Here is a 26825-nt window from a genome sequence, read left to right as displayed (position 1 = left end):
TTCACCCTCAATGAAGACAAAAATCAAGACCATACCAAATTTTCCTCAACAACAACAACACTTGCTAAGCAGGGATATCGTATTTCATCCCAACCCATATTAAAAATCCTTAATCGGAAATATCAATCTCCCCAAAATAGAGTACATATATAATGCACGTCATCTAGATCATAGAACTCTTCAAAATCAAACGATATACAAAACAATTTGTTACTAATCAACCCTTCCTCAAACTCCATATAAAAAACATTCACCATTGGATCTGTAAAGTAGTTCATCCCAAATGACAATTTTGATCCCCATTCAACCATAAAACCTTCTTCGAAAGCTAGATATTCCTAAACACATTTACACACAAAGATCATTAGAAATAAATTACATGCAATCAAAGATATAAAATTTATTATCCAAAACAAAATTTATAAGGTATAAAAATACCATAATAGTAAGTGCAATCAAAATCAAGCACAAAACCGCATCACAAAACAAACGAATGAACGACATAAACAACACCATTAAGTAAAATGAAGAAGGATTTTAGGTTACTTCACCAGGATGTAATAAGGAAATTGAATTCTGAAATAGATTCGTGAAACTATTTCTATCACTCGAAGAAGAAGACATATTCCTTTCCAGAAAAGGATTAACTTTTCTTTATTATACCCAAAAAATAGAACCAAGGATTGAAGGTAAAAACACACACAACTTTGTACTCTATTCAAAACCCCTTCTAAAAAATGCTTTTACACACTATGTATAACCTGACAAATAAACTTTTACATAACCCAAAAACTTTATTCTGACATCCGAAAAGACATTTTGCATCAGTTGTTACAGGGATATTTTACATTTCATTTCCAAAACAATAAAGCAATACTAAAATAATAATTACATAATAAGGCTACCTAATAATCATATATTAACTGATTAAATAATTATATATATATATATATATATATATATATATATATAAAGTTACTTAATAATTTAAACGATGATAAGGATGAGATGGGTGTTACAGATAAGTGGTGTTGATTTGATTGCTTCAACTACAACAAATTTGATAATGATGTTGTTGACACGACGAAAATTAACACTACTAAATTATAATAACTTCAGTATTGCTAAGTTAGTAGTTAACAAATTAGATAGGGTTAAGATAACCAAAGTTGTTTCCCAACAAACACGAAATTGATTCTTAATAAATTAGTCCTTGTAAAGGCAATACAAAAGGGTTAGTCAAATAAAATAAAAATGATAGAAGAAGGTAAAGATAAAAAAATAAATAAGATATTAGATTATAAATTAATAAAAGAAATAAAGAAATAAAATTGAAAAGATATAAAAGATGTAAAAACAATTACAAAGAATATCTATAGGTTATTACTCAATTGATTATTATCCTAGATTTTCACATCAATCAATGTAAAGCCTAATTAATTTGTTAACATTCATATTTTTAACCAAACTACAGTCTCAATTAACAATAAAAAGTTTTAGATTATCCACAGTGAATTCAACCAAAGTACAGTCTCAATTAAATTTTACTATGCCTAATCATGTTTATTCCTTTGTGTCCTCGCCAAATAAAAGGCTTAATCACTCAAAGTAAAGTCTAGACTAATTCTAGTTAAAATGATTAACTTTAATCAAAGTAAAGTCTCAGTTATTGGTAAAAACTTATTTAATCACATGAAAGCTTCTAAATTATTAGCTTTAATCAAAGCAAAGTCTCAATTGAATTTAAAAACCCTTAAACTTATATGACTAGCATGCATATAGATTTAAACACTTCACTAAAGCTAGAATGTAAAATCTTTACTTTTTATTTGATTTAGAAACAAAAGACATAGATAAATTGAAACCAAAACAATAATAAAGAGAACAAATAAATTATTTTAATCTAACATCATAATACATAATGAAATTCAAGTGGAACAAATCTTAGAAGCTTAACACGCCATGGAATGTAGAAATAACATTAAAATATAAAATAATGGAGGGCAAGATGTGATTAAGTCCCTTAACAGGTTCCTAAGCTCTGAACTTCAATTTTTTGCTTCCCCTTGCTGGTCTCTTCTATAGAACTTGATTAGGTTTTGGGTCTGACTTTTCTATTGATTAAATATACTTTCTTCACATATCTTTTAAATAATAATAAATATAATTTATCTTTGTTGTGCTTATAAATATCAAAAAGGATTTGGAGACATTTAGCTAGTTTTAAAAATATTTGGCAAATATTGTTTATTGATATTTACTGATATAATTAAATAAATAAATATTTAAAAATATCTGATAAATAATCAAAAACTAATTTTTGCACTAATTTCCCAATTCTACCCTTGTAATTACACAATCCAAATTTGTATTCAAAGATATCAATATTTGCATCTTAGCCCCTCTTGCTTTTTCCATTTTACCAGACTTAGATACCCTTTGAATTTTTTACCAAACTTTGACCATTTGACTCGTTGACTGTCTAATGAGGGATTGCCACGTGGCAGCTCCTCTTTCTCTCAAAATGAGAATTTTCTTCCATTAGGTTAGAGTTGGTTTCTATACCGTGTAAAAATTAGTGCAATAGTGTCATTTCCACTTCTTTTAATTTAATAAAAGCTATTAACTTTAACTAATGCATTTAAATTGATAGTGTTTTACTTCTCTTTTTTTACTGTTGTAAAAGCCCTATTCGAATGAAATAGTGTTTTGTAGTTGTTTTTCGTTTCAAAGTTTCAGGTAACTATTTTGTTCTTCTGCTTATTAAAAATCTAAAATTAAAGCTTAAATAAGATCATAAATATGCATTTATCAATAGGGATGGGTTTTATGGATGGTATGGGGATATAGACAAGGTAGATATGTACATACTTATCCCCACCCCCATACCCAATTGAAAAACTTGAATATTACCCCAACCTATAACTGTACCCAATCAACGTGAGGATTTCCATTGAAACAAGGACGAGTCTAGGCAATACCCAAAGAGTATGTTTATTTGTCGTCCGTAATACACAATGTTAGTCACATCATAACAAAATGGTGTGTTAGAAAGGCATAATTGAACCTTAATAGATATGGTTGAAAATATGTTTAGTAATTCATATTTACATGTATTATTGTGGATGTATGCTTTAAAGAATGCCATATATTTTTTCAACAAGGTTCCTAGTAAAGTTGTTCAAATGAATTTTTTTAAGTTATGAACTAGTAGGAAACCCAATTTGAGAAACATGCATGTTTGGGGTTGTTAGGCAGAAGTAAGAATATTCAATTCACAAGAAAAAAAATTGGATGCAAGAACAATCAGTGGATACTTCATTAGTTATCCAAAAAAATCAAAACATGGGAAAGAAGGACAAACAAATTGTTAGAGAATGTTCACAACCTGTTCTTAGCCTTAGTGATAGGGGGTTAAGACAAGCCTTGAAAGAAAGACCACAACATGACTATAGACTAGGTTAAGAGTTTCTACAAGACGATGTCCTTGGTGAATCATTTGTATTTGAAGCAATTGTTGTGCTCAAAAAGACGAGTAAGGAAAGAACAATTAGTGAACAACTTGATGAATTCAACAAGTTGATCCTTGATTTGGAGAATATTTATGTGCATATAGATAGTTAGGACTAGACATTGTTGTGATTGTGTTCATCGCTTATCGTTTTTTTTAGATTACCGAACTAATTAATAATTGAATCATAACTAAATTTACTAGCTTTCTTTTTCGATGTAAATAGCACATTATCTGCAAAATATTCATCTTGCATTTTTTTAATGTGCATAAATTGATTAAAAAGTATTCACAAGTTTTTGTTTCATTGTTATGCAATGAGCAACCATATTGTCCTATTTTCATCTTCACCATTAGTTTCTCTTTTATAACTTTTAAAAAGTGAATTTATTATAAGATTAAAATTAAGTTATCATAATCTAATAAAAATTTGAAAGACATACTTGTTAAAGAAAACAATGATAAACAAGTCACAATTAAAAGTTGACCATGAAAAACCATATAATACAATAGTTTTTCTTCTATATTCTTAAAAAACAATATACAAAAGGGTCATGAGATAAAAAATAGTGTTAAATATTAAACTAATATTTCATTTTCAAGTAAGACAAGAGAGAATTACCTTCTTTTCTTCAACAATAAAAGAGAAGGTATGAAAAAAATGAGGGACAAAATAATGAGCTTTATAAAATACAATGAGAGAGAAAATAAAATATATCTTCATAATTTTTGTTTCTTTATTATATTTGATTTTATATTTGTTTATTTATTAATATTAAATGTTATACTTTATAAAAGAAATAAAAAAAGATCTAATTTATTTTTTATTAATTTTTAATATACTATTATCTAATTTAAAAAAATACATATAGTTTAAAGAATTTAAAAGTATATATAAGTTAAAAAAATTTAAAGTACATATAATTTGAAAAAAATTCAAAAACTTTTGGGGCAATGGCTCTCTATACCCCTTATATCCTCTGCCAGTGCTTCGAAAGGAATTGGTTTGAAGTCATCATTTCTTTCTCCCAAAATTTGATCTTTGGTATGGGATGAAACAAATCTCCATTTCTTCATAATGGTATGATTTAGTGGGGGTTAACTTCATCTAATTTTTTTCTTCTTTTAATACTTGTACTACATCAATAGATGAATATACATTTGTTCTTTTCCCTCTTGACTTGGAAATCTACAAATATGCAAAGTAATCTTCAAGATCTTATAGTTTCCTATCAGTCTAAGAAAAAAATCTTCCAATTTTACATTTACTTTAAGGTAACAGTTGTATTAAAAATATTATCAAAAAGATTTGATTATATTTATATAAATATTTATGGTATTAATTAATAACGCATGCCACTATAGAAAATGTTTCATTTCGACCTCCAAAGGAAAAAAACCGACACTAACAGTTCATTAGCTTTTGGATTGCATAGACCAAAAACTCACCCTCCAAGTAAAAGTTATGACATTTTTCATTGATTAGGAAGACAAATTTTACTAGTGTTTGCGTGACCATGCTTACACTAACTTTTGTACTAGGTATAAGTACTGATTTGATTTCCTAATCTCTTTTTTTGTTCAATTTGGTGCCCATATTTTTTATTGGTTCAATTTTGTATCTCAATTATTTAAAAGGGTTCAGTTTGGTTATCTCCGTTAAGTTGGAGTTAATACTGTGTACAGGACACCGTGTCCACCTACGTACAAAATAAGACTCAACGATCTCTCTTTTATTATTGGAACCAAAACCATGTGAAACAAACTTATAAAAGGATCAAATATCCCTTCCAATCCAACTTTCAACCAAACAACATATACATTAGGCAAAGGAGATTCATACATATATGATTTTTCTTCTTTGACAAATTCATTATAGTTGATCCTTTTAAACTATTACATGTCAGAATGGAGAAACTTGAAACAATATATACATTAGGCAGGGATTGATGTGAGGAACTTGACATTGAAAAAATGCAATGAAGAAACCAATTTGAACTAATACAAAACCTCATATTAGTGATTGAAATTAGGGTTTATGAGTATTTGAAACTTCAAAACAAAATGAATTTGAAATGACTTCAAAGAAAAATAACTTCCGGAAGAGAAAATCATATTACAAATTGAAGAAAATGACTTACGCAGGAAAATAACTATTAATGTGTAATGCAAATTCTAGAAGAATCTAAAAAATCTTAAGACAAAAATATTGAAATGTAACGAAAGTTCTAGAACAAAGTAGAAAAGCCTAAGATAGAAAGAAAATATCAAAAACATTCTACATAGGAAAAAACTAGAACATTCCACATAAGTTTTAGCTAGCACTTTCTAGAATAGTCTATAGGTCTATAAATACTCATGTACTCTACCATTTGATATATGACAAGAACTAAGACCACATCTAACACACCACTCACTACTACAACTATATACTCCTTCCAACTACAACTTTCACATTCTACTATCTCCATAATTTTCTCTATCCCAACAACTATTCTTTTTACAACCTCAAAATACTATCAATAACTTCCGGAGAGAGAAGATGGCTTTTGAGGAGAAGAGAAAAAACTTTGAAGAAAAAGAGAAGATAAGATGCTGGTGAAGAATGCATAGCTTCTGACCATAAAAGAAAATGTTTTAAAGGAAAATAGGAGTGCAGAGGAGAAGTGAAGGTGGCTTTCGAAAAAATCTGTATGCATCTGCTCCACCTTTTGATATTACTCATCCACGGGTTTACTATCCACAATGAAATATCATATTAGATGATACATCAGGTTTTAAACCGAGGAGAAATATCCTATAAACTGACGAGAAATATCATATAATTTTTTTTTCTTTAAATATAGCATCGTTTCATTATAACTGACTCTATTTAACTGTCACTAAAAAGTATTTTTCAGCTAGTAACAAGAATGACAACCATATCATGAATTTGGAAACAATGAAAAGAGACAGAATGTAGTCACAAGCTCAACAACCTCAAGCATTATTTTTAGTTTTATAATTTCAGCAAATGCAAGGAAAAAAGCCTTGAAGAGAGAACCTACCGAAACAAGGTCAGAGGAAGACATTGCAATGAGAAAACTGAAAAAATCAAGACAAAACCTCAGAAAAATCAAAAACTTGTCTCTTGGAACACTGAAAAAATCTGAACCATAATGGGTTAGATATTCTGCTTTTTTATGGGACTGAGTTTAAATGTTTGGACCCTTCTTTTGGTTTCAGCTACTTGTCCATGATTACATAGTCGAAAATGCATGAATGGTCCTTTCTTGTGCAATTGTGAGAGTGGATGAATGGAATTTATCAGGCAACATCATTGTCCAAATGAAAAAGAATAGGATTAGGTTTAAATTTGTTAGTATTTTGAGGTTGTGAAGGGGATAGTTGAAGGGATAGAGAAAATGTGTAGATAGTAGAGTGTGAAAGTAGTAGTTGGAGAAGTGTATCTTGTAGTTGAGAGTAGTTGTATTGGATGTTATGTTATTTGTTCTTCATGTTGCAAATGGTAGGATACATGGGGTATTTATAGACCCATAGATTATTCTAGAAACTTCTAGCTAGAACTTGAGCAAATAGTTCTAGATTTTTCTACATAGAGAATGTTCTTGATTTTTCTTTCTATCCTAAGCTTTTCTCCAATACTCTAAAAGTTTCATTACATTTCAATAACTCTATCTTAGATTTTTCTAGATTGTTCTAGAATTTGCATTATACTTTAATACTCCTCCTTGATGCAAATTCGGTAACTCCAAGCATAGCGCGTAGTAGTTCAAACCTTGGCTTTGGTAAGGCCTTTGTGAAAATATCTGCAATTTGATCTTTTGTCGTGCAGTACTTTTTGCGACCAATCTGGCCTTGTGCTTTTGTATAGTTCCATCAGGATTGAACTTTGTTTTATATACCCATTTCACTCCAATGATGTCTTTTCCTTGAGGACAGTTTACGAGCTCCCAAGTGTTATTCTTCTCAATCATTTTAACCTCTTCTTCCATAGCCTTGACCTATACTTCTTGCTTTGATGCTTCCTCATAGAAGTTAGGCTCAATCATGGCCATATTGCAAGTTTCGTATATGTCTACCAAAGATCTTACTCGTCTTGGAGTGGACTCTAGTGAAGAATCTTCTAATGGAGGTGGAGAAGGCGTACCTGAAGCTTCTACCTCTTCTTGAATTTCTTCTTGATATTGTTGCACTGGGACTAAAGTGCTGCTTTTAACAACTTTTTCTTCTTCCCAATTCCAAGAAGCATTTTCATCAATTTCAACATCTCGACTAATGACGAGCTTTTTTGTTTGTAGGTTGTAAACTCGATAGCCTTTTGATTGTGTGCTATATCCCAAGAATATTCCTCGTATAGTCTTGTCTTCAAGCTTGTGCCTCCTTTGATCAGGAACATGTATGTAGCAGATAGATCCAAATACTCGTAGGTGTTTGGCTGATGGCTTTCTTCCACTCCAAGCTTCAATAGGAGTCTTGTCTTTGACTTCCTTAGTTGGACATCTGTTTAAAATGTAAACTGCAGTGTAGACTGCTTCAGCCCAAAAAGTGTTAGGCATACCTTTCTCTTTTAGCATTGATCTTGCCATCTCCATGACTGTGCGATTTTTTCTTTCTGACACACTGTTTTGTTGTGGAGTATATGCGACTGTGAGTTGTCTCTCTATGCCTTCATCTTCGCAGAATTTGTCAAACTCGCGAGATGTATACTCCTTTCCACGATCACTTCTAAGTACTTTTATTTGTTTTCCACTTTGCTTCTCAACAAGGGTCTTGAATTTCTTGAATATTCCAAAGACTTCTGACTTTGCCTTTAAGAAATAGACCCATGTCATTCTAGAGAAGTCATCAATGAAGAGGATGAAATACCTATTTTTGTGATGTGAAGGCGTCCTCATTGGTTCGCAAACATCAGTACGGATCAACTCTAGTAAGTCTTTTGCTCTCCATGCTTTGTCGGTTGAGAATGGTAATCGATGTTGTTTACCAAGGAGACATCCTTCGCATGATTCATTATTCTCCTTTAAGCATGGAAGATCTCTCATCATGTTTTTCTTATATAGAAGCTTTAAGGCATATGTGTTGAAGTGGCCAAATCTCCTATGCCAAAGCCACGAGTCATCAACTTCTGCCTTCATGGCAATATTAATTCCAGGTTTGAAGCTTATGGGAAAGCTTCTATTTCTCTTCTCCATTTTTACTTGGCCAATTTCTATCTTTCTACTGTCATAAATTTTGCATGTATCTTTCTCAAAGTGGAGAGAATATCCATTCTCCATCATTTGACCAATACTTAAAAGATTCTCTTTAAGATTGGGAACTAGTAAAACATCCTTGATGAATTTCGTACCTTTCTTTGTCTCCACCATGACAGTTCCTTTGCCTTGAGACTCCACTGTGGCACCGTTTCCTAGTCGAACTTTGGCATTGACAGATTTATCAATGTCTTTGAAGATGCTTTGATCTTTGGCCATGTGATTGCTGCATCCACTATCCAAGTACCAACTTTCTCCTCCGTTAGGAGATTCTTGATTGGCATGAAATAAGCGTTGCTCCTGATTATGTTCTTCAGCAAAGTTTGCTTGATGCTTATTTTTATTACGACAATACTTCTCTACATGGCCAAATTTCTTGCAGTACTGACATTGAGGTTTTCCATGATGCGAACAATCTTTTTCCATGTGACTTGTCTTTTTACGTATGCCACATGGGGGATATTTTCCTTGACGAGTCATAGGGAAGCTTCTAGAATTTTCTTTATTTCTAGAAATTTCTCCTCTACTTTTATTTCCTTCATATTCTTTATTCTGAGACCGTAATTTTAGTTCTGATTGAAAGGCATTTTCGACTGAGTCTTCTTCATGCCTTTTCAATCTTTGTTCATAAGCTTTAAGAGAGCCCATTAGTTGTGTTACTGATAATGTGGCCAAATCGTTTGCTTGTTCAATCGCGGTTACGATTGCATCATATTTTTGGGGAATAGAAATTAAAATTTTCTCAACGATTTTTTTGTCAAGAATAGTTTCCCTATAGGCTTTCATCTGACTAACTATTTCCTTTATTCTAGAATAGTAGTCTTTAATGGTCTCAGATTCTTTCATTCTTATTAATTCAAACTCTCGTCTTAGAGAATGAAGTTTAACAATGCGTACCCCATCACTTCCTTGAAACTCTTCTTGTATTGTGTTCCCAGCTTGCTTTGCACTTGTGGCACCTATTATTCTTGGAAAGATTGTGTCATCAACTCCTTCTTCTGAGCTGTAGTAAGAGTGGAAGTGTCTTCTGGAATAGTGAATCCCTCTTCTATAATGTCCCATAAGTCTTGGGAGCGAAAGAATGTCTTCATTTTGACACTCCAAAAATCATAATTTTCTCCTGTGAAAATAGGTACTGGAATTGATGATGTTTGATTGGTAGTGACTATAGGATGAGAAAATATTTTGGAAGTAGTATAGAATGGAGTTCTAATTTTTTTTGAAGTAGTTGAAAAATTTATCTACGCCCAGTAGATAATCGAACGTAGCTCTGGTACCACTGTTAGTATTTTGAGGTTGTGAAGGGGATAATTGAGGGGATAGAAAAAATGTGTAGATAGTAGAGTGTGAGAGTAGTAGTTGGAGAAGTGTATCTTGTAGTTGAGAGTAGTTGTATTGGATGTTGTGTTATTTGTTCTTCATGATGCAAATGGTAGGATACATGGGGTATTTATAGACCCATAGATTATTCTAGAAACTTCTAGCTAGAACTTGAGCAAATAGTTCTAGATTTTTCTACATAAAGAATGTTCTTGACTTTTCTTTCTATCCTAAGCTTTTCTCCAATACTCTAGAAGTTTCATTACATTTCAATAACTCTATCTTAAATTTTTCTAGATTGTTCTAGAATTTGCATTATACTTTAATAAGATTAAAAATCCATAACATTACTTTTGACATTTGACATAGGTACGGGTTGAAATTTGAGGGGTACAGTAAGCAATTGCCTTAAATTATTCTCTTGGTTGAACATATAATTGTTCATAGCTTTTAATAAAGTATACTCAACCGAAAGCAAAAGGGAAGTCATGGATGGGAATTAAAAATTGATGAACGCAATTACGAGGAACAAAGTGGGAGAAATTTCCAAGAAAAGACCAACTCAACGCCCACAAGACTCTTGTCAATTTATATTTCTTCAATTGTTTGTCCATACTTCACATCTTAACTGCTCAGTCACCAAGTTTGCTTCCACTTTTGTTACTTGCAATGCCTTCTAAGGCCATCATTCAATGCAGTTCTTCTTCATCGTCTCAAGTCACAAGAATATATGATGTGTTTGTGAGTTTCCGAGGTGAAGACACTCGCAACAACTTCACTGATTTTCTCTTCCAGGCTCTTCGTAGAAAAGGTTTTGATGCCTTCAAAGACGATGCGGATCTCAGGGAAGGTGAATCCATAGCACCGGAACTGCAACAAGCCATTGAAGGGTCTCGCGTTTTCATCGTGGTCTTCTCTAAGAACTATGCTTCCTCAACTTGGTGCTTGCGTGAACTTGCACACATTTGCTATTTGGTTGAAACACCAGGAAGACATGTTCTACCTATTTTTTATGATGTGGATCCATCAAATGTGCGAAAACAGAGTGGCTATTACGAGAAACCCTTTGTCGAATTCGAAGAAAGATTTAGAGAAGATAATGAATGGATGGAGGAAGTGCAGAGATGGAGAGAAGCTCTCACACAAGTTGCCAATCTCAGTGGCTGGGACATTAGAAATAGGTAAGCAATCTTCTCTCATTTATTGATATATCTAAATTTACTTCGTATAATGAAGACTATAAAAGGTGCACTTAGCTATTCATACCATAGATATATATTTTATCTTCTAAGAAACTTCTTGCTCATGGCTTTCTTGAATTGATATCCTAGAAGAAGTAACATAATAATCTATTGGTTCTCTAGGATGATGATTACTTCACATTTCTTATTTTTATTAAAATGGCAGGCCACAATATGAAGTGATTGAAGTAATTGTTCAAAAGGTGACAGATATATTGGGTCATAAATTTTCAAGTCTTCCGAATGATGATCTAGTTGGGATGGAATTTCGTGTTGAGGAATTAGAAAAACTCTTATATTCGGAGTCAAGTAATGAAGTTAGAGTTTTTGGAATCAGTGGAATGGATGGAGTAGGAAAGACAACTCTTGTTCGTGCTTTATATGAAAGAATTCGTCATCAATATGATTTTACTTGTTATACTGATGATGTGAACCAGATATATGGAGATTCTAGTACATTAGGTGTACAAAAGCAATTGCTTTCTTGTTCTCTAAATGAAAAATATGAAGAGATTTGCAATGTTTCTGAGGAACTTATTTGATATGGAAAAGGCTACAACGTAAAAAGGCACTCATAGTTCTCGATAATGTTGATGAAGTTGAACAGTTAAAGGTTTTTAGTGGGAATCGAGACACTATGTTACGTGATTGTCTTGGTAGAGGGAGCATAATCATCATAATTTCTAGGGATGAACAAATATTGAGGATACATGGAGTAGATAAGGTTCACCAAGTTCAACCACTACAGAAAGAAGAGGCCCTTCAATTATTTTGTAGACATGCTTTCAAAGCTAATATTATTATGAGTGATTATGAAAAGATGACAAATGAGGTACTATGGCATGTTCAAGGTCATCCTTTAGCACTTGAAATATTGGGTTCAACATTATTTGGTCTAACTGTATCACAATGGAGAAGTGCATTAGCTATGCTAAGAGAAAATAAAAGTAAAAAGATTATGGATGTGCTGGGAATAAGTTTTGAAGCGTTGGATTCTACAAACAAGGAAATATTTCTAGACATTTCTTGCTTTCTCCATAATTATAAAGTGGAAGATGCAGTAGAAATTCTAAATTTTCGTGGATTTTATACCGACTATGGCTTGCAAGTTCTCACAAATAAATCACTCTTGATCATTGAGGACGGGATAATTAAAATGCATCGCTTGTTGATCGATTTGGGCCAGTCTATTGTTCGTGAAATATCACCTAAAGAGCCAAGAAATTGGAGCAGAGTGTGGAGCTGCAAGGATCTACAAAAAATACTGTCCAATAACAAGGTACAATTGTTTTTAATTATAAAATTTTGTTATGTTCACATTTATCTAGGATATACAATATTGAATTTTGTTTAACAGCAAGTTTCGGTGTGTTCCTTTTAAGTTTTACTAGTTTTATTTTTGTTTCCTTAAGGTTTCTCTTTTTTAACCAAATTGGTCCTTTAGTTTATTACACCAAGTTTGGTCAACTTGATGATAAATAGTCTCTTGGTGTACCAAATTGATAAAAAGTGTGGTCTGCGTCAGGTCTGGCTCAAGTTAGGAGCCCTCACTCAGGCGAGAGGAGTGCTCTCGCTCAAGCTGTAGGCTCTTGCTTAGGTGAGACCGCGAACAGACACCCTAGGAGATTTTGCGAACGCTCGCTTAGGCGAGGCCATCTCGCCTAAGCGAGATGGTCTTTCGCTCAAAAACTCAGTTTTTCCGCCTAGGTGAGATAAGCTCGCTCAGGCGAAAATAGCAATTCTCTCTCACTGTTCCACGCCTGCAGAGCCAGATATTCATCCAAAATAGCAACTAATGCATACTCATTTCATCGTGAACACCGCACAAGCACCAAAAATGCAAAACAAAACCAAATCTAGGCAAAATTGAATTTAAAATATGAAACCCTAGCTTCCCTTACCTGGAAAGAGCGAGCAGAGTTCTTTGACACTTAAGCAAATGAGTACAACAGCTCCCGAAGCAAATTCGTAAGCTGAAAAACAACAGAACAAATTCAAAATGGGTTACCATGGAAACCCTAGTTAGAATTATAATGACAGAGCTCGAAATAAAGAAAGTACGGTGGAGAATCAACTTACGTGGACTGAAAAATGGAGTTGAGCTATTGCGAAGACGAGTAAGACCCAAACCCTATCAGAGCTTCTGTGGAGACAAAAGGAAAGAGTAAGAGCACTGATTTTGGAAGTGAGTGCAGAATAAGGGTGTTTGACTGCTTTAGTGGTCTTGGCACCCTATGGACTATCCTTAGGCCCATCTACTTAGGATGAGCCCTTACAACTTAGGACAAAAAAGCAAAGCAATAAAGTGGGCCTTACACACATGACTCGAGATACAAAAGCTTTCGTTAATATGAAATCCTCATTTTCCTCGCAAGTTAAATTAGGCAATGGAAAGTAAAGGGAAATAGAAGACAAAGACAACATTGGAGTTACAAAATAGCAAGGAGATAAGGTAATTCGTGACACTCTTTGTGTACAAACACTAGATGAAAATATGTTGAACATTGGACAACTTTTGAAACACGGGTATACTTTTGGAATTGAGAATCGAGAGTGAAGAGTTTTTTATTCAGAGGACAAATTGTTCCTACGGTTAAAATGAAAAATAAGATAAGCTTTCCACCTTCTCTTTATTATGAGAAAGAAAACTCAACTTGTTGGCTAGAGAAAACGGTGACTCTTGTCCATGACACGAGACTTAGGTAGTTAAATTACAGTGATCTTATGTCCTTTTGAGAAAACATAAGTTCTTGTTGTTTGAGAAAGAACCGCCTAAAGAATTTTTTTCCCCTTAAGGATGTTAATACAACAATATGCAAGCTGAACAAAAGTCTGAAGAAAGCTTGAACTTGGGTGACGTCAAATTGGATATGTAGAGTTTACAATTTGAAGACGAAGGAGGTGATAATCAATCAAAATGTCATATTTAATGAGAAAGACGTCTTGGAATTGGTTGAAAGAAAAGGTGGGAGGAGAAAATAATTTCATCAACTATTTTGAAGCAAAGTTCAACACTTGAAAACGAGGAATATGAAAATAAACAATTAGCCCCAAATATAACAAGTTCCTCATCCTCTCATCAAATGCCTATAAATGTACGCAATTACTTATAAATGTGCTAACGTTTTCGTTCAACTTTTCAATGTTGTAGCCAGCAGAAAATCTGGAAGCCGTAGTTCTTAGTGAGTTGGAATACTTTAAAACAGCCTTGAGCGCAGATGGGTTTTCAAACATGAGGCATCTTAAGTTGCTCAAGATCAATCTTGTCGACTTTTCCGGAAGCCTGGACTATCTTCCTAGTGAATTAGGATATCTATGTTGGCCTTATTATCCTTTTAAGTCTTTGCCACCTCGTTTTCTACCATACAAGCTTGTTTCGTTGTCCCTGGTTTATAGCAAAATCAAACAATTATGGGAAGATACAAAGGTACAGTTACATATTATTCTTTTCTGTTTTTTAAATGAACAATCAATGTATTTATGTTTTTCTGTTTGAAGAATAATATATCAGAAGTCATTTTTATGATTGTTTTGAAAAAACGATGTATAGATAGTTATGGACTGATATATATTTACATGCCTTTTTGAGAGCTGTAACAAGACAGATAGATAGATGCAACCAGTACTAGTATGCATGTCAACATAGAAAATAAAGAAACAAAAGAAAGATAAATGTCATTATTGACTTTGTTTCCTTTTATTGGCCTTTCAGCCTTTACACAATTTGAAGCGTTTGGATCTCTCTTTTTCAGAAGACCTAATCAAGACGCCAGATTTAGGGGAGGCCATAAATCTTGAGTGGCTAAGTCTGAGAAGATGTACAAAAATAAGGGAGATCCATCCATCCATTGGTCTTCTAAGAAAACTTTTTTATGTGAATTTGGAAGGCTGCAAAAGTCTTATAAAGTTGCCAAATTTTGAAGAGACCCAAAATCTTGAAATACTAGATCTTGAGAGATGTATAAAACTAGAGAAGATCCATCCATCCATTGGTCTTATAAGAAAACTGACATTTTTGAACTTGAAAGACTGCGAAAGTCTTACCATGTTACCACATTTTAGAGATGACCTAAATCTTGAAATACTAAATCTCCAAGGATGTATGAAGCTGAGGCAGATCAATCCCTCCATTCACCATCTAAAAAAGCTTGCCATTTTGAATTTCGAAGGCTGCAAAAGGCTAGTATGCTTGCCCAACACCATATTATGCCTCAGTTCTCTCAGTTATCTGAATGTCTCGGCCTGTTCAAATCTGTCTTATATCCAGATATTAGAAGAAGCAAGGGATGAAGGTCATTTGAAGAGGCCTTGTGTAGGTGAAGCTTCTGTAAGATCATCCATCATGAAAAGGTGGTTTAAGTGGCCTTTATACTTGTTGCATCCAAGAACACATAAAGATTCAGTTAGCCACTTGTTGCCTTCTCCCAATTTCTCATGCATGCGTGAACTTGATCTAAGTTTCTGCGCTTTACTTGAAATTCCTGATGTTGTTGGAAATTTATACAGCTTAGAAAGGCTAAATTTAAGTGGAAATAGTTTTTCTAAACTACCACACCTCAAGGAGCTTTCCAAACTGTATCATTTAGTTTTAAGGCATTGCGAGCAATTGAAATATTTGCCTGAGCTCCCTTCACAAACTTACTTGTCATCAGTAATTTACAAACGGCCATGGACAACAACAGAATCTCCAGTATGGGTAAACGCACCAGCAAAACCACCTATAAATTTTATACCCTCAGGTATAGAAGTTTTGAATTGCCCAAAGTTAGTGGAGATTGAAAGGGAACGCTGCACTGAAATGACTGTTTCATGGATGATACAAATACTTCAGGTCTGTAGGCTCCTTCTATCTCTTTCTCTATTTTTTGTGTCTATAAATTGAAGGAACTAACATAGTTTTGTCTTTGGTACCAGGCGCAACGCCGCGTAAATCCGTTGTCCATACCAATAGAACCACTTTTTTCAAGTATTATTCCTGGAAGTGAAATACCACGGTTGTTCAACCACCAGAATGAGTGTAGCATGTCAATAAGCAGTCATGCATCTCCCTTTGGGCATGACTATATGGCTGGTGTGTTTTGTGTAGTATTCAGAGCTCGGTGTAAAAGGGGGATTGTTTCACCAATGTGTCATCCAATAGCAAAAGGAAGGTATAATGGTAGTAAGATTCCAATGGTTCTTGATGATGATCTAGCCATCAAGGACAATTATTCAGATTACATGTGGATAGTCTTTTTGGATGAATATGAATTCAGTCGATATCAGGACTCACCTTTGTATGATGAAATAGTTGCATTAGTCGGGAATGATTTTGATATTGATGTGAAGAAATGCGGGTATCGTCTGATATATGATCTGGATCTAGAATTATCAAACTTAGCAATGATGCATGGTGGAAATTTGTCGGCCTTGAAGAACGAGCATTTGGCAATTGAAAAAAACAAGTAGCAACACTACATTTGCACTGCAGTTCGTTCACAAATAAGAGTTGAAGGTATGGACGACTACTGAAACAAGTCTTTTTCATATTATTTGGTTTCTAAAATTTTGATAGTCTTATTGGCCAATTTTACTATAGCAACTTCAATGGGGCAGTGAGCAATTTAATGATTTGTCGTTCACTCAGCTTTAGATGCTTCCAAACCCTCAACTTTAGTTTTCCATAATAACGTTCTTCATCTGACCCTATAGGATCATTCTGTTGGTATGCATGTCGTTAGGTTTTGATGAAGGTAGAACTTTAGGGATTCCAAAGCATAACTAGAATCCAAAGAAATATATTGATTTGAAAAAAGATTACTAAAATTGTGTAATTGAAATTTCAACGTGTCCTACTCTGTTTAGAGTTTGCTTTCTTTAGAGTTTGCTTATTTATAGAAATGCCTTGCACCCACTAAATATAATTGCCATAAAGAAAAAAAAAATAACATATTTCATAATTAAACAGATGGATAATCAGAATTAATTCTGATTGATAACCAAAACTAAATTTGATTGGCTTCCTATGACTTCCTTATTATCTCCCTATGTCAATTACCCTGCCTCCAAAAAATCCTTGTCCTCAAGGATTAAAACAGGGATACTTCTTCAAATCATAAACGAACTCTCAAGAAACATTTTCTGTAAGATCCACTTATTTTTTTGTCCTAAAAGTTTAAGGGCCTTGCCCCATCTGTTAGGCATAAGACTGGTCCATAGGGTGTCTAAAACCCTTAAACCAGCCCTAACCCTCTCATTCTGCCCCATTTTCGCAAGACAGCCCCTTCCCCTCACACATTCTTCTCTCTTTACAGAGCTCTGCTAAGTTTTGAGCTAGTTCCTCCGTTGGATGATCGAACTCTACTTCCGGGTAAGTAGAACTCTAGACCCTTGTTCCTTTTACGTTTCCTATTCTGTTTGGAAACTCTGTTTCCACTGTGACCTCAGCTGGGAATATCAGTTTCGTCCTCCTTGGTCGTTTTTCCAGTTTTGCAAGCTACCACGTTCTTTGGTGCTCTTCTTCGAGTGTTGGCACGGATTTGCTAGCGTTTTCCAGGTAAGGGAAGCTAGGGTTTATGTTTTAAAAGTTATTTTGCCGATTTTTTTTTCTGTTTGTATAGCTGTGATGCTTGAATGAGGTTGTTGGTCGAATAACATGTATGGAGTGCGAGTACGTTTAATTGATGTGGCGCTACTCTTTTTCTACACTGCACACTTTTCGTAAAATGAAGGTTCCTACTACGTTAACCGTTGGATCGAGCTGCAATTTTAACAACTGATCCTTAACACATAGTTATTGACTTTGACCGGTCGGATTTGGAATCGGACCTCTGTAGTGAGAGCTATTTTTATCGCAAGGTCACTGTAGTTTGGTTGTTGACAGCACTGCACACTTTTCGTAAAATGAACATTTATACTTCATTAACCGTTTGATCGAGTTGATATTTTTATAGCTGATACTTAGCACAAAGTTATTGACTTTGACCGGTACGATCTTGAATTGGAACTCTGTAGTGAGAGCAGTTTCTATCGCCAGATAACTGTAGTTTGGTTATTGACTACATTGACCTTTGTTGCTTGTTTGGTGCATAACTTTCTTTATAGTTATTCAATTAAGTTGGTTCTTGTTTCATTTGGTTCTTGATACAATCATATTTAATTTGAATATAAATACAAAATTTTTGGAGCTTTACACAAGCTGCAGTTTTATTTCTAAAATCCAAAAATCGTTTGCATAAGTTGGATTGCTATGTTAAAACATGAGATGAGTGAATATGCATGAGTAAAATGGTTTATCGATTGTGAATGATGAGTTTGGCATGATCTTGGCGTGTAATGAGTATGGGATAGTTGGTATAAAAGTGACATGGAATTGATATGAGTAATAATGTTATATTGATTGATGGAACATGATGTTGGTGTGGTCAGGACGTAATTCCACGATAGTTTCGTGGTGGTGCCTCATTGGTCAGGGCATAATTCCATGAATCTCTAGGTGAGATCTCTAGGTGGTGCCTCATTTGGTCAGGACGTAATTCCATGACCCCTGTTAGTGGGAGTTCATGGTGGTGTCTCATTTATATAATTTAGTAAGGATTCAAGGTAAGGATTGTATCCTAACACTCTAAAGAGTCAGTTAGTATCACGTAGAGCGTACTGACTAAAGTGGTGAGAGTAACAGAGGCCTGGAACACTTTAAGGCTATCCTTGTGCGTGGGGGGATGAAACACGGTAACAATTAGCTCGGTAGAGTAGTAAAGGCCACCACAAGTGCAAGCATCTGCTGAATCCGACTAATTATATGTATCCATATAAGTCGTGTCTTGAGTCTTAGTGTATTGGTTGCGAGTCATCACATGTTTGGTTGAGGTATGAATCTTTGGATATCAAATTGCATGTAATGGTATGATAAATAATTTTCTACACTAACTTACCCTTTCTGCTTGTTGTATGTTCTGTGTGTGTGGTTTTCTCTTTTTGCGATGATCATCAATTTATTAATGTGAGCAGATGTGAGAACTCCTCGAGGTCAACAGGGTAATGGAGATTTCGCTACCTAGTTCATCTTGGATCAGATCCTACTTGTCTGAGTTTCCTTTAGAGTTGTAGCCCATGTACTGCTAAGTTCTTTGGCCATTTATTTTGAGTACTGTTCAACTTTGATTTTGTCTAGTCAATGGCATCGTCGTGTGCCTTAGACTTTTCTCTATGTATATGGGATTTTTTTAAGGAGTGATATTTATACTCCATGACTTCGCTTCTTATGTTATTATGTGTGACATTTATTTTAATTAAGGTAATTAAATAAATGGGGTGTTACATTTTCTATTAATTGTTGTTTCCACTTAACTAGCACCTTAGTGACAACTTTGTTGTCTTTCTTAACAATTGTCTGTCCAAGATTCCCTCAAGTTCTTTGCCTCCCATAACTCCTCATTTGAGTCAGTCGGAAGATAACTTGAAATTGTTGCCTCACCAACTGATAGGGCAAACAGTAGGTACAAAAACATTCAAGACATATTCTGACAATGTGGTAGAAGATGACCAACACTCTACAGCAATTGAGGGCCTTTTGAGAACCTCACTCTCCACAATTCCTTTCCTCCTTTACACTACCAGCTAACCCTCAACAAACTAAGTGAAGACTATTTATAATAGTCTGCTACACATGAAAACATCTCAAGAGGTTATAACGGACACAATTATTTTTTCCTCCTTTTATACATTATTCCAAACCTATCAATACTTCGCCCATGAAGATATATTCACCTTGTCCTCAAGGTGAAATTCTGCAAATTCTTTGTTGAGAGAAGCACCAAATTACCAGCTACTCTCAAGGTTGGGAAGTTGATGCCATTTAAGAAGAACTTCTAATTCACCACTAGGATTGATGCGAGTGTCCAATAACTTCTCAGGAGTTACTGCCAGGATATAGTTTTCAGACAACATAGGAGGCAAAGGCTAGGATGCTGACATTGTAGTGACTACAGGCTTGAGTAATGAAACATGGAAAACTGGATGGATGCGATTGTGTTTAGGGAGGAGCAACTTATAGGCAACTTGACCTATTCATTCTAGAATATGATAAGGGCCATAAAAGGAGGACTTTACTTCTCATTAATTAGGTTTCCTAACTAAATATTTGAACTTGTGCAGTGGTTCTTTAGAAAAACTCAATCTCTTACTTGTAAGTCACCTTTCTTCTGTATTTGTTGGTTGAAGTTTGTTTTGTTCTTATGCCTTGCATAAATTGAATAGACAATTTTTTTCCTATGAAGAGGTAAGTTATTTGATTGTGGTCCATGTTCATGTGTAAATAAGTTGTGGTATTGTTTTATTGTTGTAGTTGTTGGGTGTTTTAAGCCTAAAAATTTGATGTTGTGCACATGACGTTAGAGTTGAATGTTGTGAATTTATATGTCAAATTGGTAAGTGCAGGATATTTTGGTGCAAGGTGGGTTTATGCTATGAAGGATTTTTGGTAAGTTTATTCTTAGGCGAAGTAAGCATGTGTATATATGATTTTTGTGATTGTAAGAATTTATGCAAGATGTGTCTACTTGTGCATGAGGATATTGGTAAAAGAAGTATTTCGATGTGTGTATTTTATTTCGAGAGATAAGTATATGGTAATGGAAAGTTTAGAATTTTTGTATGCATGTTTTTGGTTGTTGGACTGTGTGAAACATGTACCTTATGCGTCAAATCGATGTTTCTCTTTTTTTTTTTGCGCAACGTTGAGCGCTAAGCATTGGCCCCTAGTGGTGAACGTTCTGTTTTACGAGGCATTAAGCATTGAGTGCTAGTTTTGGACACTGAGCGGTGGGTTTACAAGACGTTCAACGTTGAGCATAGGGTTTTTGGACACTGAGTGGTGGGTTTACTATTTTGCTAGGTCTGAATGATATTGAAGGTCCTAAGGTGATAGTACATGTATATTATGGATGTCGTGATATTCTATGACGAATGTATGACATGATATGATGATGATGTGTGGTTACTCATATAGTGATGTGGTTATATGTAGCATGATATGATGTCATTGCATGATGAGTTGAGGTATGTTGATCTTGTGAGAAGATGTGGTTTGTATGTGTATTCATATGTGATAGGACAATATGAATTCTTTGATAATCGCTAAACAAGGATAGTTCTTTGATCCAAAAGGGTTTGTTGAGTTAGGGTAAAAGGGTTTCTTTCGCTCATAAATCTTTAGCATGAGCTTAACAAGAGTGCTTTTACCCAAGGTTTTGTTGAGCAGATAGAGTTGTTGCTTGTAAATCTATGGAAAGCGGGCGAAAGATCGTTTCAAGAGGTGTTGTTGTGCATGAATGGTAGAGCGGTTGGTTATGGGAGAATGTTTGATATTACTTGGTGATAATATGTTGATGATTACATGTTGTGATGTGGGAACATGTGGTAGTTGTTATCTTGGTTGAGGTCATAAATAGATTGTGATAATGCTAGATAAGTTATATATATATATATATATATATATATATATATATATATATATATATATATATATATATTCTATGTGATCTTTTACATGGTTAGCTTACTATTGTATGTTTGTGGTTATGATACCAAATGTAATATCCTAGGCGGATATTACTTAACAAAAGAAATTTATAATTGAAAATAAATTCAAACATAAAAATTATTCCCTTAACGCGAGAAATTATAAATTTACAATGGTGGTATATATAAAATAAGTTGTAAACAATTTATTACAAGTTCGAAATCCAAAGTCAACTAGTAAATAAAAATTACATGTTCATAAATCATATGTCTTTTATAAAACCCCAAGCTCTACCCCTGACTTCATCTCGATGTCGAACCACCACCACCTAGATTATCACATGCTTCCGTGTGACACGCATGAACACATCCTGTTATGAACCTTCCCGTTCATAACATCCTCAAGTGTGAGCACGGAACATACGAACCTCGCCGATCGTATCCCCACACAAGAGTACATACAATACGAACCTTCCCATTCGTATTAATAATGCATTCCCAACTCCATTACGAACCTCCCCGCTCGTAATTCATCCAAGCATATCCTAAACGAAGACCCTCGACACAACACATGCAAAACCAACCACAAACGTACCATGCCACTATACTATCACCTAGCGCAGCCTAAGCGTTGCCAAGACAAGTTGCAACGCAAATCGCGTGGCAGCCCAACTAGTTTCGTTAAGAGCTGAGTTATTGGCTTCGCTCTCGCTTGGTGGTTCCACTATGCCGCCAGGTATCATGCCTCACAGACCTTCCTTATGCCTAACCATCGCTTGGCAGTCTCCCTCGTGCAGCCACGTGCTATACCAGTAAATTGAATTTACTGTTTTTTAGTTCCTTAAACAATGTCCAAGGCACCCATTCACACCAAACATGCATCCAGAATATCAAGTTTAATATGATTCGATGGCACTATCACACACCATGTAATTTCACACACATGTATTCACCAATTTATCTTGTACTATAAGGCGGATAAGACTGGCACAAACTCAATACCCGGCCTTAGCCGCTAAGGCAAAACACTTGGACCTAACTACTAACTTATATTACTAATATGAACAAGCTTAGACATATAATTATATGAAAGAACAACGTGTACATAGCGAATAAAGACATATCGGTAAAAGCTGCATATCCCAAACTTAGGATATGACAAGTTGAAACCTCGAGTCAAATAACAAACATGAAGCCTAGGCTTGGGTCAGGCCCATATGAGCCCAATAAGGAGCCAACCCATAAGCATAGTAAAACATAATTAATGCTCTATAAATACAGGTGGACACCTGCAATTAAAGGTATTTAATTCATTAATACTGAAAACTGAGATTTGACATTGAGAGTTTTTGTTGACTTGATTGTTGGAGTCCTTTTTGCAGGTAAACTCTAAAATGTTCCACTCGGTAAAAGGATGTGAAGACAAGTCGAATAAAGCTGAAGAGTACTCATCCAAGAGATTCCAAGGTTGGGGTAAGATAAGATTTAAGTCTAATAATATTCTATTATTGTTTCTGCAAGAACATATCTCATGTTTATACTTGAATTGCACCAAAAATCAACCATGCACATAAGGAATTCAAAATCGGCAACTAACATTGCATCCCAAAATCAGGCCAAGCCATACACTTACATGTAATAACCCCTACAATAGTTACTTTATTTCAATACCCCATACCCAATCAGGTTTAACACCATCGCACATTCATATTTCATGCCTCTAAGTTATATTTACACATGCATTCAACATATGATTCATTTTAAAACATGAATTCCTCATATCACAAATCACTAATACCCATAAAGTACTCCAAAACAGAAAATCACAATGCATACAATTCATTTACTACATAACTCAGCCCACGTATAAACCTTTCTCCCTTACTCACTTCTAAAAATCCCTTCTATGTGTATCACCACTTTTATACCCATTCCCCATATAAGAACAATGCATTCAATTTATATCCTCACAATCCCGAATTCAAAAGGAAACATTCATTAAAATCTATCGCACGCCAAACACAATAAAACACAACCCCCAATTGTGCACCATGCGTCGCCCGACGATGCGTTCATACCGCCAAGCAGTGCATTAGGACCCATGGCAGAATCCAGAATTTCGCACATGTGAGAAATCACAAAACCCCAAAAGGCTCCACCCAAACATATAATTTGCCACAAAATTCATGTTCCAAAAATTCATACATGTTATTATAACCCACACGAACGCAAAATCACTATGATTGCAACCTGGTTATCAGTCCCCCATTTTTGTGTTTCTCAAATGAACTGCCTGGCGGTGATGAATTCCTGCCAGGCAGCGCGAATCTGTTCAGCTTAATTTTGATAATCTGTGAGGTCTGGAGTGATTCTGACCGAATAGGGAGCTAGATTCAATTGTTTGGTGATGAATTGATATGAAAATTCATTGAGTTTAGGGTGATTATGGACTCGATTCGATAAAATAGTGCATATGTGGCTTAGGGTTGACATGTTTAAGGCTTAAATGTTGTGAGTTCAATTGGTGGTGAGTTCTAGTGAAAGATTGGTAACCATTGAGTAGGGTCTATGCGTTAGTCCAAATGAAGGGTAATTCTCGTGGGGTCTGGAATAAATGGTTCGGCATAAAACCAACTCGAGAGGTTGGGAGGTTTTGTAGGTTGAAGCATTTCTGGGAAAACCAGAAACTGTGGGTACCACCTAGCAGCATAGGGCTTGCCACCAGGTGTCATCGCAGAGATAGCCATTGTGAGTGGCTGAGGGACTTTTGCTGGTGCTGAGATTTTTAGGGAAAATCAGGTTCTTGATAAAGGCAGGGTTGGGTGCAGTAATTGGATATGAGAATTGGTGATGATATGTGGGATTGGAAGTATGAATGCGATGAGTTGAATGAGGGGAAAATGTCACTTGGTACAGTAAGGGCTGCAGTTAGAGTGGGAAATAAGTGTTGTGCAATTTGTTGTGGTATCGGTTACATTAATAGGAGATAATGTGGGATTGTATGACTAATTGAAATGTGCCATAGTTGGTAGCATGTGATATATATAGGGCTAGACTATGATTGGTAGACCATAGGAAGTCTTGTATAGGCTTAGCTAATAATGGGATAAATAAAAAATAGGGTAGTTGCGTGAAGCTAACAGTGGTCTATTTGGATTAGTAAGACTGTACTTAAATAAGTATATTGAGTTGCAAACATAGGTGGGAGAACCTAATTAGTCTTGAGAACCTTGGTATTAGGTGACTTGTTGGTGACTGAAAATGATTAATTGGAAAAGTTCACTTTTAGTTGGATTAGGATAGAGTACAATCTGTCACGAAGCCAAACCAGAATTGAGGAAAAAACCAGTAGTGCGCGATTACTGGTATGTCGCCTAGCGGTGAGCTAGGCTCCGCCAGGCGAAAGTGTCAGAACAGAGAGGTCTGGAGATTCGTGGCACTGGCGGCAGGGATAATTTCGCCAAGCGGTAAATGCCAAAACAAAGAGTAACTGGTATGGTTGCGCTTAGCGGTGAGAGGAGGTCCGCCAGGTGGTATCTGCAGCTTTGAGTGGTTTTGAGGCGCTTGGCGCCTGGCAGTACGCGTCCCCTGCCAGGTGGTTTGGAAGCGGGTAGCGCTTGGCGACACGTGTCCCCCACCAGACGATTTTGCTACTGCAACCTTGGGTTGTTAGTTCTGTAGGCGTGATCTACAAGGCTTTTAGTCATGCTTGCAAGGTGGGATTGCTGGTGTTCCTTGAGTTGTGGATCAGAACGTATCCCAGGAGTTGTGGCTCGGGATAGGGGTTAAAGCATGTGGTATTCCTTGAGTGGTGGCTCAGAATAACATCTCTTGAGTTGTGGCTCGAGATGGCGGATGAACATGAGGAACTCTTGGGTTGTGGCTCGGGTTGACGAGTGTTGCCGGTGTGAGTGTGCTGGTTGTGGCCAGTACGGATGGGTCCAGATAGATTACCCTCCTCAGTAGTTGACTGACGAGTTTGGTAGTCTTGGGACGTTCCGAACTAGATTCATATTTGGAAACTCCACCTGGTGTTATGATGTATGATCCGTAACATGGTTTCCTTCACGTGCTTTATCGGTTGTGGCCAATAGGTATGGCAGTAAGTCATCTTGAAGTAATCACTAGAAGATGTAGAACACGAATCACCTGGTGGTCGCCAGGTGGTATGAATTAAAAGGATGTGTTATTATATTGATGTGTTGTATATATGTATACAATTTTTATATGCTTTATCTATTAAGTTCACCCTATCTGCTTGTGTTTTGCGATGATCGTGTGCGCTGTACACGTGAGCAGATGATGTTGATGCAGGTGGTGCTGGTGAGACATAGCCACGGAGCGGAGATAGCATGGGGAGCTTTTTATATATTTTATGTTTTGGAAATAAGTTGTAAACTCTTATGAGATGTTTTTGGATTATTCCACTTTTGTAATTATGGATTTTGGTTTTATCATTGAAATTTATAAGTTTAAATTTCTCACACTTTTGAGAAATGAGGTATTATTATTAAATGCGATGTATCTATTATTTTATCTATTTTATTTACTTAAATCTATAATATCCTGACTTTAGGTTGGCTTTAGGTTATGTTAATCTTTTGATCAATAAGTCAACCCAAAGTCAAGGTCAACAAGTCAACTTAAAAATAGTCAACAAAGCCAACTTAATGGAATTCAAATTAAGGAAAATTAAACCAAAGGAAGGGATCAAGGAACTCCCTTTCTTCTAAGTATGTGTCATGGGCAATCATCCTTGGTAGGGATCAATCATTCATCATCATCCCCTCTTTGGAGAGAATTTGACATCAAATTCTTGAAGTCCTTGTTGATGGAGCTTGACTTGAGTTGATGAGAATTTTTCTCCATCTTTAATGATTTCATCCCTAGTCTTAGAGATGCCCTCTTTCTATTTAATGCAACTATCCCTTTCGTACTTGTGTTTTTGTTCATCTCTCTTGGGTTTGGAAGAGAAGGAAGAATGGTGTTGCATGTAGA

The 26825-nt window shown here is 35.2% G+C and overlaps 1 long non-coding RNA gene and 1 pseudogene across 1 annotated transcript; one reads left to right on the top strand and one right to left on the bottom strand.

The window, feature by feature from the left end:
- On the bottom strand, positions 1–13526 carry LOC114169798. Its single transcript, XR_003601007.1, has 3 exons — positions 13407–13526; positions 13229–13300; positions 1–338 (listed from the first exon to the last, which is right to left on the bottom strand). It is a non-coding gene; the product is annotated as an uncharacterized LOC114169798 (long non-coding RNA).
- LOC114169796 lies at positions 10580–26263 on the top strand (annotated as a pseudogene).
- The last annotated feature ends 562 nt before the right edge of the window (positions 26264–26825 follow it).

This window comes from Vigna unguiculata, chromosome 11, assembly GCF_004118075.2.
Source record: "Vigna unguiculata cultivar IT97K-499-35 chromosome 11, ASM411807v1, whole genome shotgun sequence".
Lineage (NCBI taxonomy): Eukaryota > Viridiplantae > Streptophyta > Magnoliopsida > Fabales > Fabaceae > Vigna > Vigna unguiculata.
This window is presented reverse-complemented; position numbering and strand designations above follow the sequence as displayed.